General features: G+C 35.5%; 1 protein-coding gene across 3 annotated transcripts in view; it reads right to left on the bottom strand.

Moving 5' to 3' along the window:
- The window catches only part of LOC126857267 (putative polypeptide N-acetylgalactosaminyltransferase 9), a 188,151-nt gene that overhangs the window by 122,659 nt on the left and 48,406 nt on the right, over positions 1-17,086 (bottom strand). The window contains exon 1 of one of the 3 annotated variants that reach the window (XM_050606506.1): positions 6,073-6,460. The exons of the other annotated variants lie outside the window; for them this stretch is intronic. The gene's annotated coding sequence lies outside the window, so the exon portion shown is untranslated. Of the gene's footprint in view, positions 1-6,072; positions 6,461-17,086 lie in introns of those variants that run through there. 3 annotated transcript variants of the gene reach the window in all.

Raw genomic sequence — 17,086 nt, 5'->3', positions numbered from 1 at the left:
TTGCAAAATTTGCGATGCATCTATTCATTAGTTATGTTATATCGCTCTTTAAATTTTTCTTTTTAATTTTCACAAAATAAATGTTATTGCTAAAATAAATTATATATATATATATATACGATACTTGATCTTAGATAATTTTGTTCACAGATCTGTTTAAGAGATGTATTAACGGCTACAAAGGCGGCTTTTAAACTTGAGAAGACCAATTGATATTGCGACTAATTGAACCATGAAAATAATAAAAGATACTTTGTAAGAAAATGAATGGAATAAAAGTACAGAATGGCGGAGACACTGGCAGACGTTGTACGGAACTTCCATCTAATTATACTGCCTAATTTGAGAAATCTACTTAAGGAATCGAGTAATCTACGCAAAGCATCTCTCGTAATGATCTCGTTTGCCAATACGATGAAACGGAGCTTTCTCGTTTCCAAATCGATCGGCGCAGCTAGAAGTGCGATAAAAGTCCGTTATCCGGCATCGTCGGGATGGATTATTTTATAGTTTGATCGCGTGAGTAAGCACGTAATTGTGAGCTCTGCGAGAAAGCTCGATCATTGACATAAATGAGACGAGAAATAAATCTACTATTTAATTGAAACGAGAGCCTTCGCAATTCCAGACATATAACGCTAAATAATATGTATATCTTGATAAGAAATGTCCATTTATATATACAAGCTGTCTGATTTTAATGAAAATTGATAGCTCTGTACGTCAAGCAAATATAATCTTGATGAGTTTTTTCATGGGTTTTATTATCATAATCGAACCACATAAAGTCACATAGCCATGCTCTTAAAGTTGTATTTGTGCGAGATGTAATATGAGAAACAATCAGAAACAAAAGTTCATCGAACACTGATATTATTATTTTTTTAGAAGAATACTAATTCAAATAATTACATATTAATTCGTTATCAATTGTATCTAATTTATTGGAATCAACTATAATTCACATTTATGAATTTAATATTGATAATATGTAAAGTCAAACCAACCAACGAATAATATAACGATGTGACAATTATGTTCTAAATAATTTAATATTCATAAATATAGCCAATGAATAGAACTATAATTAGAATAACTTCAACCAGGAAAATTGTAAATATTTATCAAAAGTTATATTTAGGTAAAAATTTTCCTTTTTTTTCCTCACTTCCATAGAAATAAAAAAATGAAGTAGAAACGCGTAATAAAAATATTCGTCAATTTGCGAATCTATAGTAATTAAATAATCGCAAGATTTATATCTTTTTTTATAGTTAGTTTTATTATCTCTATCGCGGATATAAAATTATAGTAACAATTGTTAGAGTGATACATTAAAACCGCGGTCACAATTATTATACCGAACTGCTTACACACAAACTCAATTTGCGTAATGACTTATTAAATGATAATAATTAATCGCGATAATGAACGCGACCGCTTCCGTCACATAACGGTTGCACCGTGGAAAACGATAATAATAACACGATAACGGTATGAAAAATTCATTGTTAGGATGTGTAGTATCGCTTTTAAGGATACGCATTAACAAGTCCGTCTCCTTAGAAAGTCCCGTTAAACTCTTTAAAATCCGCATCGATGATATAATCATGTCGTATTGAGCAATCTATTAGAAAATCTATGCGAAAATGTTAATGAGATATTCATGAATATATTCTTTCTCCCACACATAGACATGCTTTAATCACCTCGGCATGCAACGTAAAGCGACGATGCGATAAAAAAAGAGAGTATCAAAACGACACAAAGTAATGAATATTATATAATAAAATTGATGACACTTTCAATAAAATTTCATTACCTAACTTCTTTCCATTATTCTTTCCATATCTTAACAATGAAAATAATTTAATAATTTATTTTAATAAAATGAATGTGAAAGTATATGTGTTAGTACAAGACTTTTTCAAGAATTGATGTATAATAATATAAAATTCTGTATAACGATAAAATTATAAAATTTTTAAATATGATAACTTAAGCAGCTAAATGAAGATAATCGTTAAAATCCTGTAATATTTATTAATATCCATATCAGTCTCATGATAAATTTCTGACTTCTATCTAAATTGATTAATTTTAGCTCCCTGTCTAGGTAGCAGAGAATGCTATTTATAAAGCAAAAAATTAGATATTCTCTTTCGATGACTATATTAAATAATAAACTAGAGAGACTAAGAAAAAAAAAGAGGGAAAGAAATGAATAAATCAGACATTAATAGCTCTCTCGATATTTTAGAAATAACGTTTGAAGAGAATAAGAAACGAAATGTTCTCGGCAGTGAGGGGGAAATGTCAGAGACAGTGTCCTTTCCGATGCTCGTCAAATTACCACAGCCTGCCCCACGATGCAAAGTTTGCCTCGTAAAATCTTGATATCTAACTCGCGTAATAAAGCTGTAATGAAAGGGCGATTTTGCGCGTCGTTATCCGCCTGTCCGTATCCGATATCGTGAAAGGTAATAGGAAGTGTCGAGGCCGCGATTGAAGTGCAAGGTTAAGAGATTGGATAACGGGAAGTGGTCAAGCGAACGCGATCGTGCAATGTAGCCGCGGTATGTGACCGCGACATTACGATAGACGAGGAATCAACACTGACACATGTCACGGCTCTCGAAACGACGCAACGTATTCTGCACTCGTGCGCGGTGCACAGTCGTGCAGAGAAGACGAAAGATCGACTGATTTCACTTGCAAATGATAAATAGTCTATTTATGACCGCGATATTCGAGGACAGATAAGAGGTCATTTATCATTAATTGGCTACCGCTGGCAGCAACGCGGCCGGTTATACATCACTGAATTATAAATGTTTCCAATTTCCACTGTATTCTCCTACATCGGAGATCTCCTTTGTACAAATAGTTACAGGCTTTATATAGAATGCGATATTGCTCAAAGCTATTCGAAGCGAGAAGCGTCGAGTAAGATTTATGCGAATCTCTCTCTCTCTCTCTCTCTCCGAAGAGAGGTTCCCAAACAAAGTTAGGGAGCAAAATCAACACGCAGCACGTTTGTTATCACGATCTGTCAAATCCGGTGTATCAGTCGAGGAGGAGGAGGAGGAGGCGTATCCGATTCCACACACCGGCGTCTATCTCCTCTTTCAACGAGGCACATCTTCGTCATTTCACCGACGTTCTTATCCAAGACAATCTCTCTCCTCCGTCTCCCGCGGCTTCGTCCTTTCTCTTTCCCGGCTACGGTTTAATACGCGCATTCCGCACCGCTATACGCGCGTCCGCGAGAGAGGAAACGACTATACGGGGATTAGATTACCGCGTAAGCGGCTTATTTATCGCCGCCGCGGTATGTGTGGATTCGCAACAGGCGGTGCAATCAGCCCGGAATACAGTTCGCCGAAACGCGTATCCACAAAACCGGAGCCTCGCGCGCGCGTACTCTCTGACGTACGGGAAACAATACTCTGGCAACGAAGGTCGGAAATGCGATACACATCGCATGGTTTCGCGCGCGCCAATGTAACGCCAATCGATCTTGATTGATTTTCAGCTTCGACACACGCTCGTGCATAACTCGCTGCATACTTCGACGTTGGTGCGAATAAAGGCGCGCGGAAGAATCCCTCTGCTCGCATAGTTTGCCTACGAGTTTATCGCGAGCGATACCAGTGCTAGCTGTGCTTCAATTTAAATTCCATTCGAATAGATTCGTTACAGATCGTCACAGATTGCCGAACAGCGGCGAATGGATTATATTGAGCAACGGGATAAGGATATGCGAATGACCCCGTTCATACCAACAGTGAATGACCACTTTTGAATTGAATTTATTTTAATACGATATGAAACAAAAAAAAAAATAACGATAAAACATATAGATATCTTTAAAAAAAGTTTATAATATTGAATTTATAATTTTATATTGAAGCAAATTTTTGTCAAAGCTAATAATGATCATTTATTAATTGTTCCATCAATTTCAGATTTTAATAATTTTTATAATTGATTTTCAATAATGCACGCGTTTTAAAGTTTATTGAATAATACAAAATTAATATTCTTTTTTAACAAATAAGATATATATCTAATGCTCCTTCACCATATATTGGCACTTCTATCCTATTTTAATTATATTAACATGTCTGATTGATTGATCGACCCACCAACATGCGCTTGTTATAATTCTATCTTGTAAATAGGAAGAAGAAAACACAAAATAAATATTGTAGAATAAATAAATGAGAAAGTTAAAAAGGCATATCAAGATTCGTAATTCATAACGCTGAACTAACTTGCTGTTACATGTGCAATTTTAAAAACGTAACGTAATCGTAAGTCAAGATTGATCGCTAGAGCTCTTTCTCTCTCTCTCTCTCTCTCTCTCTCTCTCAATTGAGAGATATCCTTTCGCCTTCTCTGCCTTCCTTTAGCATTTCGTTAGTTCGTATCGTACAGTTTCTTCGTGGTTTGTTGCGCCGTTACCGGAAGCAATTGCTATAGCGATAGGAAGCGCAGACACGTAAAGACCGCTTGGATTCCTCAACCGGAGCTGATTCTCCAAACTGTTCGCCAACTTCTTTATGAGATATCGGAGCGAGAGGGATAAAGAGAACGGGGTGGGAGGGGGGGGGGAGACGGGGAAGAGAGAAGAGAAAGACAGAGAGAGAGAGAGAGAGAGAGAGAGAGAGAGAGAGAGAAAGGGCGGACAACTTTGTCGGCAATTACTTCAATATTGGAATTTAATCAGATAATATATTTAATTTATTTAATTTATTTAATTTATTTAATATATTTAATTCATAAGCTAACAGTTTTTATTCGCAATATAATTCATGTATATTCCGTTTCGCGAGAATATAAAATTATATTATAATATAAAAATAACATTTATAAATATAAAATATCGTAATGAAAGAAAATCATATTTCCAGAATAACTGATTTAATCGTATAATATTCTCCAAACTGAGATATTGTACTTTATTTAATTGAAAATATCATTCTTTTCAATCGAAATTCTTTTTTCTCCTTCTCTCTCTCTCTCTGCCTTTCTTTGTACTATTAAAATTAATAATTATTAAAAATGTTTGTATGCATATATACGCACACATCCGTAAAATCTTGACAGCTCGTAATAACAGAAAGTATTAAATAATTACACGCTATGCATTAATTATTCCTAGAATTGCTGTATATACGTTATGATCGTTTCAAATTATGACATGATGAATTTGATAAGCTGTCCTTCATCGTTACTCTTGATGTTGTCAGAAATATTTATTGTATAACATAAATTTGAAACTCAACTTAATTTTCTGCATATATATATATATATATATATATATATATATATATATATATATATATGACTCAATTATTGCTTAAAAAGGACTTCAAGTTTTCGCATTCCAATAATTAAGTTCAAAGAAAAGTATAGTTTAATTTAGCGTTAAAATTAGGATAATCATGCATTTATTATATATACAAGACTACGTCTTTTCGTTTATTTTCGATGTTTGAGTTGAGCCAATCGCTGCTCAAGGCAACAAAAGTTTATTTAAATCGTGTCGCTTTGTCGCGTGATTCGCGACAAGCTTCGAGTTTCGTGTGTACTTGACCGGTATAACAAAACTTTGCAAACGCGAAATTAATAGAGCGTCAAATGGCGTCGCGATAAAATTGAATTATACAAATTATATAATAAAATCCCGATAGAGAGAAATAATAAAAGTCATTATTACGTAATAATGCGATCCACGCATAATATATCGGTGAAAGTAGTTTCGACAAAATTACAATTTATGTAATATGTGAATCGTTAGCAGAAATTTTAATTGTTAAATAAATACATCTGCCCGCTTTTACGTACTTATATTAATCGTGATTTAAGAATAGCAAATCAGAATAAAAATAATTAATTTATTCACTTATGCATGATAAATATTGTACATTTATGCTAATATAAAAAGATTTCAATGTTTTATACATAATATATTAGAAAAAAATATTCAATTTTTTTTTTTTCATTCTGAAATAGCGTTCCCCAAAACTCCCCAAAACATATGTAATTATTTATCATAAGACTTACCCGTGTTTAAATATAAATGTTGCATTTAAAATGCATATGTTGAATATTTACTTCCGTTCACGTATGTATTAATGCAAAACAAATTGCAAAACAAAATATGCCATTCAAACATCACTTCACTATCCTAATATGAAATCCACGTTGGCACTTTATCGTGTACAATCTTTTTTTCAAAGTCAGCAAATGGAAAAATACCGACAAAACTCGAGTATGAATTCTCTGTGATATCACCGTAATCTTATTAGAGACACGATACGCGATCAATAAATCATATCGATTGTCGCTAATGCGATAAGATAAACTGGAACTCAATCAAACGAAAATCTATCTATCGCACCACATCTAATGCGAAATTAATACGGAGAAAGGCGCTGAACCTGGCGACGACCAGGCGGTGACTGAAAGCAGCACGACGGCCAAGCGGTGCCGATAGCCGGCTCGTACACCTGCGACCTGCGGATTCCGTGGAGTAGGAGAAGGTGAACCAGGGAGGAGAAGGTGAACCCGTGAAGAGAGAAGGAGCGGAGGCATACTCTCTCGCGATGGCCTTTGCGCGAAAGCAGCAGCGGTACCTTCGGCTCGTCCGCCGAGCGATCGCTCGACACGATCGTCTTCTCGCGAAAGACACTCGGCATTTTCCTCGACGTCGCTTTTTCACATCGCGTTTTCTAACACTTTTTAAAATTAAGCGGCGAATAGCGCGACGCGTGCCCACCTGTTGAGGAGAAGTCGGCGCCCGTTGAATTATTCGTATACGCGGCGACAGAGAACGCGATCTTGGAGACAAAATATCCGCGCGAGGCATCTCGAGAGTTTCCGCGGCACGAATTTCTCGGGAAATCGTAGAAACCAATCTCTCGGAATATATTGCAAACTGTATTCCGCATCTATTTGTCATACAAAGTAAAGTCGCTCTTCTCTGAGATCACGTGCAGTTCTATCTCCGTCTCGATATTCTGCATCAGTGTAATAAATCGCAGTTGCCATGATTTATCAATAACCGCGTGATATTTGTCGGTAAATATAGATAAGCAATTCAGTGGTGCGATATATATTTGTACTTTTATTCCATCGTTATGATTAGAATCGTCCTCGAGAATACAAACGTGACAATTAACAAGCGGATAATCACTTGGAGGTAGTTAGTTTACACGAATGCAGGTTTATTCTTATACTAATCCGAGATTGATTTTCCCTGACCTTAATCGGATAGGAAAATAATATACGTAAAATTTACCTATCATTCACGGAATATCCATTAGATAATATCGTTCCAATATCACACGCATACAATTTTGCGAATTAAATTCAATTATAATTATTTATCACAATTTCGAATTTTACGGACTGTTTGTTTCATAAAGTAAAAAATATTAAATATTAATATTCTATTTCTCTATTATTAACTTTGACATTATTGAAAATTCTTTTATGATATTAATTCAAATTGGATTAATAAATACTTGCACATTTGCAAGCAAAATTTTATCTCTTTGCCAATATAAAAATTTATTTCGTTACTCAATGATAATCTAATCTAATCTGTAGAATATTAGAGACAAAATATGTATTTGTTATCCACTTACTATCCACATATGTGTGAGATATCCGGTGTGAGCTTCTCCTTTTCTATTATAAATACATCTGTTCTTTTTTAAATTAAACGATTTAAATTAAACTATGAAATATGAAATACACGGGTGTGTACGCTACTTTACGTTATCAAGGTAATAGTAAGTAGCAAGCGTTCAGAATAAGATAAACGCGGAGCAGTTAGCGTTTGTGAATCAAAAGCGAGATTAAACGATACATGCCGTAATGCAACTGCTTCTCTCCGCAAATTACAGATCTTCGAGGCATGTAATTAGCGTGTAATGATGTAAGCCTGTTGTATCGTTTTAGAACATAAACGTCGAATATCAAGTGATACACAGAAAATTACACATTTTGTGTTCCGCTGTTGTACATTTAGAAATTTAATTACTAACTAGAAACAATTGTTTCTTTATTTTCTAAACATGCACATATCAAATATTCTTTTCTCCATTATAATTTATGATATGTAATAAAATTTTCATACAAACATTTAAAATATTTTTGACAATTAATTATGTCCATAAAGAGCTCTAGTTTAATAGCAATTTAATAATTAAAAAATTTTTAGTTTTCTAAATAATATATTTTTCGATAATTAGACACTGCATTAATAAACAATAAATATTTTTAGCAAGGAATTTAAATTTAAAAACGCCCCGGTAATTCCTACGAAAAGTTTTCCAATATTAGGTCAGATTCGTGACCATATATGCTTGTTAAAAAAAATTAAACATTTTATGGGAATAACTGTATTTCTTCGAAATGTTTATTTATACGCGAAGCTGATTGTAATGTCAACTTGCGATCGCTTTTCATTCGACGTTTTATTTCGCGATTGAATTCTGTTCGCGCGATACTGATAACTTATGGTCACGGTCACAGCTAGCCGATATTCCTGCCAACAAATTCCCCGTAGGTACGGTTTTATTTATGGACTTTGTAATTCGGAAACCAGTTGTATGGAAGGAAGCAATTTGCTCGATTACCGATACAATATTGCAACGAAGTGGCGACGAAACGGGATCGTTCAACGGGCAAAAAGAGCTAGTGACGCGCGTCAAATGCATCTTTTAGATGCATTCAAACAAAGCTAATTCGCAAACGTTTTATAAAAGTAAAAAATTCTTGAAGTTTGAGAATTCAAATGAATAAAAAAAAAAAAAACATTCACCTAACGATATAATTTTATAATCTATGAATATAGAGAGTATTACACGTCATATTTTTATAGTTTTAAAAGTTTCATTTTGCAATAATGATTAAATTAATTACAATCGTATGTGTGACATTCGCTCTAGCAGCGTAAAAATTTTTCTAATAAAAATAATAGAAACGGAAAACAAGATTTTTTTTAATCAGATATCCAATCGATGCTACTCACCCAAATTATCGCGTGGCGTTCGATTTCGCAAACTTCCACGAATTCAAAAAGTTTTCGCCGCTCCATTGTGAGAATAAGAGAAACGCCAAGAAATTTCGCCGAGACTCGGATTCACAAAGATCACGTTTAATCAGAATTAAGGATGCGCTCGTGGACCATCGATCGTTTCAAGCGGTCGGCCGATCTCGATTTCGTTTAGAATGGAATAGGTCTAATCAGTGGCGGGATTTCCCGAGCGATTGCTGCCAGCGTTTCAAAGTTTGGATCCCGTCAGATGGGTATCGCTTTTCCTCGAATATCCGCAGCGAAATTACACGTGCGTTGTTGCTGCCTGGTATCGATTTTGATCTACCGCTCACGGACTCCGCATGTATATATCCGGTATATGACGGCAACTATCATTGTAAATTCCTTTCGGAGACTTTCCATCGCGAATACTCCGCATTTTCCGTATAAATACTTGGACGGATAATATTATGTACGATATTATACGCGATAAAAGCGTACATTAAAGATGCGTATGATTCATCAATTAATTGCGACATTGGCTTTTATTTTCCTTTCGCTAATGGTATGGTAAATCACAATATAAATATTTTTTTTATATATTTTTAAATATACACATCTCATCAAATTGTGCACGTGTCCTTTTCCAGATTTAATGGAAGTAATATAATTTTCAATGTTTGCAACGTTTATAAAGCCACGCGCCTTAATTGAGATATTTCGTTGTCGCGACGGAAAAGAAGTTGTTCCGCGCCAGACTTCCTCCGGCGAAGTGCAAAGGAAGTCCGACATCACGTTTCCTGGCCGTACACTCGACGAATTTCTAATTATCCCTGGGATGTGTACAGACTCCAAATGCCCGCTTTTGCACAAGAGTAATTAATAAATCATTAAAAAGGCACGCGAGGGTCCCTGTAGCATCGCCTCAGTACTTTGTAGATCGCATCGAGCGCATCGACCCTTTAAACCGTTCGCCTTTATGGGGACGGACAGACCGGGACGTTTATTTAATTACAATCGGAGACTTCCTCTCCGATCCCATCTTCTTTCCGTTTCTTCCTTCCATCTTATGACACTTTTTATTTCGCTCGATGCGGCCGATACATTTTATTTCTTTTTTCCTGGATTAAAAAGCACTATTTCTAACTTAGCATTTTTTTTTTTTAATAAACGTGTCATAGCAACGATTTAAACATCTGAAATCTTGTGTCAATCAAATGATTTCTACTTATACAAAAATTTTTATTTTAACATATGACGTTTCAATGAATATTCTTGGTGTAATAAAATTTCATTATTTTTATTTCTAATATTCACATCTATATATTTCATATTTAATATTAAATAATCTAATTCATATCTAATATTCATATCTAGATATATTTCGTATCAAATATTCAATTATTTTTTATTACGTTAAAAAATTCTATTAATCATGTAAAAAGCTGAATGTAAAATTAAATCCTGTTCATATTTTTCAATGCTATTTTTAATCGATGTCTCAATTGACTTGGTGCATCATCAAAATTATATAACAATCTATTAAACCGCAGATTATGTTGACTATGATGCGGTGATTACGAATGTCAGAATTTACACAGTTTGTTAAAATATATTTGTATCGTCTCGATTTCATGATTAATAGCAATTTCACAATAACGTAATCAATCATACGAAAAAAAAAAAAATCCTGGATTTCATCCCAATCACTTTCCAATCGATATCATATAGTACATAGTAGTACATGTAGAATGTTATTGTAACTGTCATCGATGTGAAATTCCGGAAAATTACATCGCGGCGAGTAATTATATTCATTTCTCAATGGATAAACAATGTGATATCGTAAATAATTAAAAGTTTGGATACTGTTGGATTTGCAGATGTAATCAATAGACAAATAGCAATTTAATATGTAATATCTTGTTGGTGTGGAACATTATTCGTAGGTACTCTACCATGAATATCACATCGGCGACACGAGAATATCGGAATATCGAGAGCAATGTAGTAGATGTCAACGTGTCAAGCGGAGCGTAAAGTAATGGATTGTGACATTTAACGAGATTCACACAGATAGATATTGCAATGTTATTTTTTGCACGCGCGCGCGCGCAGTTACGCGCCAAGTGACTTCGTAACTTCAATCAACGACGAAAACTGAAAATAATATCCTCCCATTTTTTTTCATCATCCGTGTTATGCGGCAAAATAATTCATCTCGCAAGATGAAACACACACCAACTCCCGCGTCCCGGCTTAAGAAAGCGGTTATTTTTAAGGGAAACATATTTTTGGCCTCTCCTTCATTCTGTCTCGTTCAACGTGTAACGTAAAAAATAGCCTCGGAAGGATCTCCCGATGGCTGACTGCAGCTTTCCCTTCCACGAAAAATTACTACATTTCCGAAGGGTCCCGACCGAAGTGCAACGATCATGGGCATCGATCCGCATCGGTCGCCGTTGGGAACTAAATTTGCCGACGGTAAAAGCAATTTATTTCCAACTCCATCCCGGCTACCGGCGCAACAAAAATTGTATAGTCTGCCCCTGTAGACGCTGCCGCATGGCAAGAAGTAAAGTAATTTCTTCACACAATCATTACATCGTAATAACATAAAAGTATCTGTTAAAATAGTTAAACACATTTCTGTTGCACATAATACAGAATAATTAAGCGAATTTCGAGTTTTGCGCTCAAAAGGAAAAAAAAAATATTTGTTATTTCCCAAAAATTCTTATTACTACAAATATTTCACGATTAATTAATTCATCACAAAAATTATATCATTTAAAGGCTTTTAGAAAAAAAAATTTTTAACAAATTATATTTCAAAAGCATAAAAAAAATATTTATCAACGTCCAAAGCATCAATTACTATTATTAATAATCATTAATCTTTGTCAAAATACAAATCTATAATCGAAACATTTTTTTTTTTAGAAATTTTCCACGACCGTTGTGAAAAATAAGCCATTCAAGGATTTTATCTATAGGCTCGATCCTTTTGAAAAATGACCTCCGAATTTCTTTCCCTGCCTGGTGAAATGATCATAGTCGATCCGTATCGGTTGCCGCGTCCGCGAGTTAAATTTGCCGACGAAGAAATCCTATAGGAAAAGAGCCTCCCATCCTAAAAATTCTATCGTACGCAACCTAGGAAGCAACCGAGCTAGCAGTCGCCGATCGAACGAGCCATTTCTCCTCGGTCTTACATCACTTTTATGCCCGCCATATTTCTGACCGGCCAAACGACCCGACGAATAATACATTATTTACGGCGAAATTCCACGAGAATCAACCGGAAGCATCATCGTCGAGAAAAAAATTCACGCGATCTCCTCAAGCGTGATACGATATTCATAATTAGATTATGCGATTTTCTATTATAAATATACAAAACCGGTTTTTTTCAGTAACTATCCACTGATTTTTGGTTTTGATTAAAATTTTTATCCAACAATTATTCTCAATAATTCTATTAATGTATTATTAATATATTAATTATTCAAATAAAATATTTGTATAACTTTTTGTTATCAACGAATTCATAAATTCTTCGTGCACTTTTAATTACAAACATTCCATTTGAGTGCATCTACTTTTTACACATCAAAATCAAAATTCCAAGACGTTCCATTACATTGATTAAAGTTTATTTCACAGGAGCAGCATTTTCACGCTCTCAATAATAATCTGTTCTATTTTCAACAAAAAAGAAAAATGATATCGCGAATTTGCATGAAGAAATAATATTATTTTTTATACGACACACTTGAGAAATAAGATGGAAGTGACATATATGACAAGCTAAAAATTTCTAAAATTCACAACGAGACAAAGATTAATATTTTTCAGAGAATAGCATCTTTTCATACATTTTTGTAAAAATATTGAAAAGAAGAATAAAATGTCCTCATCAAAACTATAAATATTTATGTAATAAAATAGAATTTTTTTTAGATAGATATAAAAAGGCATTTCATAAAAAAATGTAATGCAAATATTCTAATTTTATAATTTATAAAAAAACCACATTATTCATCCCATAAATACGCTTCATATCTGCTCGTCTGCGACTGCAGCAAAAATTTTAGTTTACATCGCTCGACGATTAATCACAGTCAATTCGTTGGCAGCTTTCCGAGCAATGACTATCGACAGTTCCCGCAATTTCTTTTAACCTTCGGCCCTTCCAACACCGCCATATCCGCCACCTGACCCAGCATTGAAATATTATCGGCGTTAAGGAAAGGTGCTGGGAGAGGAAAGAGATCCTCAATCATCATAACCAGAATACGACATGAGAGACGAGTCCGTAGACTTTATCAATTTTTTTGCACGGCCATTTGCGAAAAATGAAAATCGTTAATCGAAATTTAATTGTCGAGTTTCGGTAATGTAATTTTCCGAATTCACGCCAAAATTGAATCAATTATATACGTATTTCATTCACTCTCATTGATAAAAATCGTCTGATGGATATTCAAATATACAGCACGAAAATCAAATCGACACTGCTGTGTCATCATGAGAACGTCTCGGCTTACAGGTTATCACAGCGTGCATTTACAGTAATGATAAATAATGCTTCACGATCGATCAAAAATAATATCGTTTTTACACCGCTCTTAAGCTCACACGCACGACGTTGGAAAGCTAGCTTAACGATCCCGACGACTCAGTCCTCATCATCTCCATCTATGCCGCAAGATCGAGAACGGTAATGTAGATTTATCGGTACAAAATGATATTCCTGCAAAAAGCCGTGCACGAAGATCGTTATGGAACGATGAAGATATCGAGCTGAAACGAGCAATCAGTTTTGATGTCCGGCCTTTAACTCAGAATAATGTGCAGTTTTTTTGCTGCCATAAGTCCTCTCGCAGCGCGAAATATTCGTTAGAAGTATTATCTCGCTTGCACGACACTTGCTCTGGTTAATTTGTTTGACGGGTAATGTAAATTGTCATCTCACGTGAAAATTTCTTCGCATTAAATTGCGATGATTATCAAGAAATTAATAATCAGTTAATAACTTTAAATTCACGTTTTTAAAATCACGTTTGAATCGCAAAGAAAATTAATCGAAAAATTTACATAATTTGTAAGAAAAAAGCGAAAAACTCCGCGCCTTTATTACTTCCAAGACGCTAATAAATAAAATAAATAAATAATTAAGAAAATAATAAATAAAATAATTAATGAATTCCATTATCCTTGTTAATTATAAATTTTGATATCTCCGAGGTAACATTAATATTATTCAACATTTATATACCATCGGCGTCCATCTTTCACGGAAGATGCGCGCGGTTAGAAAATGACGACGGTGCTCCTTCGAGCGCGCAACGACCCTTCCTTCGTCCTGGGTTAATCTCAGTCGGAATAATTGCATCCTAGTACGTGATAGATGATGTCATCTCGCCGCTCGTAACCTCGTATTCCATAACTTCGCAATATGGCGCGCAACTTGCATCGAAACTCTCCAAGATTGGGGAGACGATTGTTACATGGCCGGGAAAGGAGAAGACAATCCCCGTAGCGTATATATTCGAATCACAAATTAGCTTTTCCTACTGTACAGGACCGTGCCATACCGTCTGCGTAACGTCGAGATCGCGCACTTGGACATCCTTTCGACACTATGCTTCGCGTCAAGTATACAGATTGAAGTATATAATTTGGAGTAACATCTATTTTTTTCTCCTCTTCTTTATTCATAACTTTTTACATTTTCAACGAGACACACTCGTCTCTTCGTATCTAATAGACACTTTAAATTCTGCATAAATTACTATATGAAGAGAAGAATATTATGCATATTAATAATAAAAGAATATAATTAATCACAATATTCCATTAATTAAAAAAATGATAAAGATAAATAATTTTTATATTTTATAAAATTATATATATATATATATATATATATATATATATATATATATATATTAATATGTATGGCACGATACATCCGAAATGTAAAAAATTTGCGAGAGAGGTCAATCGAAAATACGTATCGTAATTTTGGCACCGTTGGATTTGCAACCAACCGCTGTCCATGTATTAACTATCCGCAAAAATACAGCCTTCCCGACAAGAAGGCTAAACCACATCTCTCCTCGCGCGGTTTCGCATCTAACCCGACGAGCTACACGCCGTGTAATGGACCGCGAGCATCACGCCGTCTCTCTTTTCCCCCTCGCGGATGTTATTTAGTAGGAAGTACTTATTCACGAGAGCAGTAAAGCGGCCATTATAAGTCTCCGGAGGCAAATAACCGTGGAGCTACCCCATATCGCCCACTTTCATAAATCGAGAGTCGTGGGAGAGGGTAAAGAAAAAAAAAAGAAAGAAATGGAAAAATAAGAACAAAAGACGTGAAGAATGAAACGGAGAAACTGGAAGAAATGCGGAAAACGGGGGGAGGCGGATGGGAGTGAGAACGATCGCGTACGTAAATGCGAATGCAAATTGCGATGGATGGGAACCCCCGAACACGTATGATGATGGATCGAGACGAGCGAGAGTGTGAGAGCGAAAAAGCAGTCGATAGGGATATCTGAACAAAGGAGCAGCGAATGATGTTCGGCCAAAAGGAGAACTTGATAATGAGCCTAAGAAGAAGACGGCACTGTAAGGATAAATCTGCGAGTGGATAGCGAATACAGAAAACGGTGGAGAGGGGAGGGGAGGGGGGAGGATGGGAAGGAGGGGAAGAGGGAGAATGATAGGAATCCATGGAAACGATGGCTGAAGAACGTTCTCGCGGAGAGTCGTCTTCAGCCGGGCTGCTGTACACAACGGCACGAAATTGAGGCGAAGAATGAGGGGGAGGGAGATAATCTTGCCTGCACTGTTCTCTCTCTCTCTTGACCTCGGAGCACAAAGGCGCCCAACGAGCTGAAAACCGCTTCGTAGCTCTCTCCGGGCAAACCACCACCACCCCCACCGTATCTCTGCATGACGGTACATAGTTATCGAGAGCGAGTAAACAGGAGAAAATTTTGACTTCACGACGCAACAATATTTATACGATCCTCGAGATGTCTTCTGAATTTCGATAATGTGATTTACAAAGCGAAACTTGACCGCTACTTTAATCAAGATTAATAATCGTTACGTGATGAATAATACAAAAAGTACAAAAATATAAAATAGAACGATATTCAAAGAACCTATATAATATACGATTAAAATAATTTCAATGATATTGAAATTTTTCTCTATTATTATTTCAAAGCTATCACGGGATTTTAATATATACATACATTGTGTGTGCTCGTCGGAAGCTTATCATCCACATAAAATATTCCATTTCTCGTTTCCCCTCGGGTCTAGATTAAAAAAGTAAACGATAAAATTTTTAATTTCCCTTTTTCTTCGCAAGCTGACTGTCCATTTAACAGAATTTCTTGTTAGCTCTCATATTTCTGCCGGTGAACCCACCTACGGCGAATTCGCGATTGCCCATCCAATCGCGCAAACCGTCGTCCCTCCTGGAGTTTCGATTTCGTCGGTCGGCTTGGCAGCACTAAAACGGAAGTTTCATTTCAGTCCCTTCCTGCCGCCGTGCCTTAAAATTTTAAACGGATCGCTCGGGTTACGAAGGAATCGAGCGGGAAAAAAGAGACAGCGTTCATGCAACTTTATCGACGATGAAAAGACGACCCTGACCTCGCTCGGCCGTGTCAACCGATACTTCGCTTTTTTTATGAACCTCGGGAGATTCGGTTTCCCTCCTTCAACCCCATGTGCTGTTGCCTTCTTCGCTATCGACGACGGAAACGAGAGAGATATTCGCATCCATAATTATAAACTACGTATAATTTTATAATCGTAACTATGTAATAGAGCTTCGAGAGAAAACATGATAGAAAAAAATTCAATCTATCTGAATCTAGTGTATAAAAAGTAGAAATAAAATCTCTTCGTCGTAGAATCTCGTTAATAACTGTCATTATGCAAGAGAAAGTTTGATAATTGCTACGCTGCTGTGCCAATTTGCATACCTATTAATTGAAGAAA

This window comes from Cataglyphis hispanica, chromosome 21 (genome assembly GCF_021464435.1).
Source record: "Cataglyphis hispanica isolate Lineage 1 chromosome 21, ULB_Chis1_1.0, whole genome shotgun sequence".
NCBI lineage: Eukaryota > Metazoa > Arthropoda > Insecta > Hymenoptera > Formicidae > Cataglyphis > Cataglyphis hispanica.
This window is presented reverse-complemented; position numbering and strand designations above follow the sequence as displayed.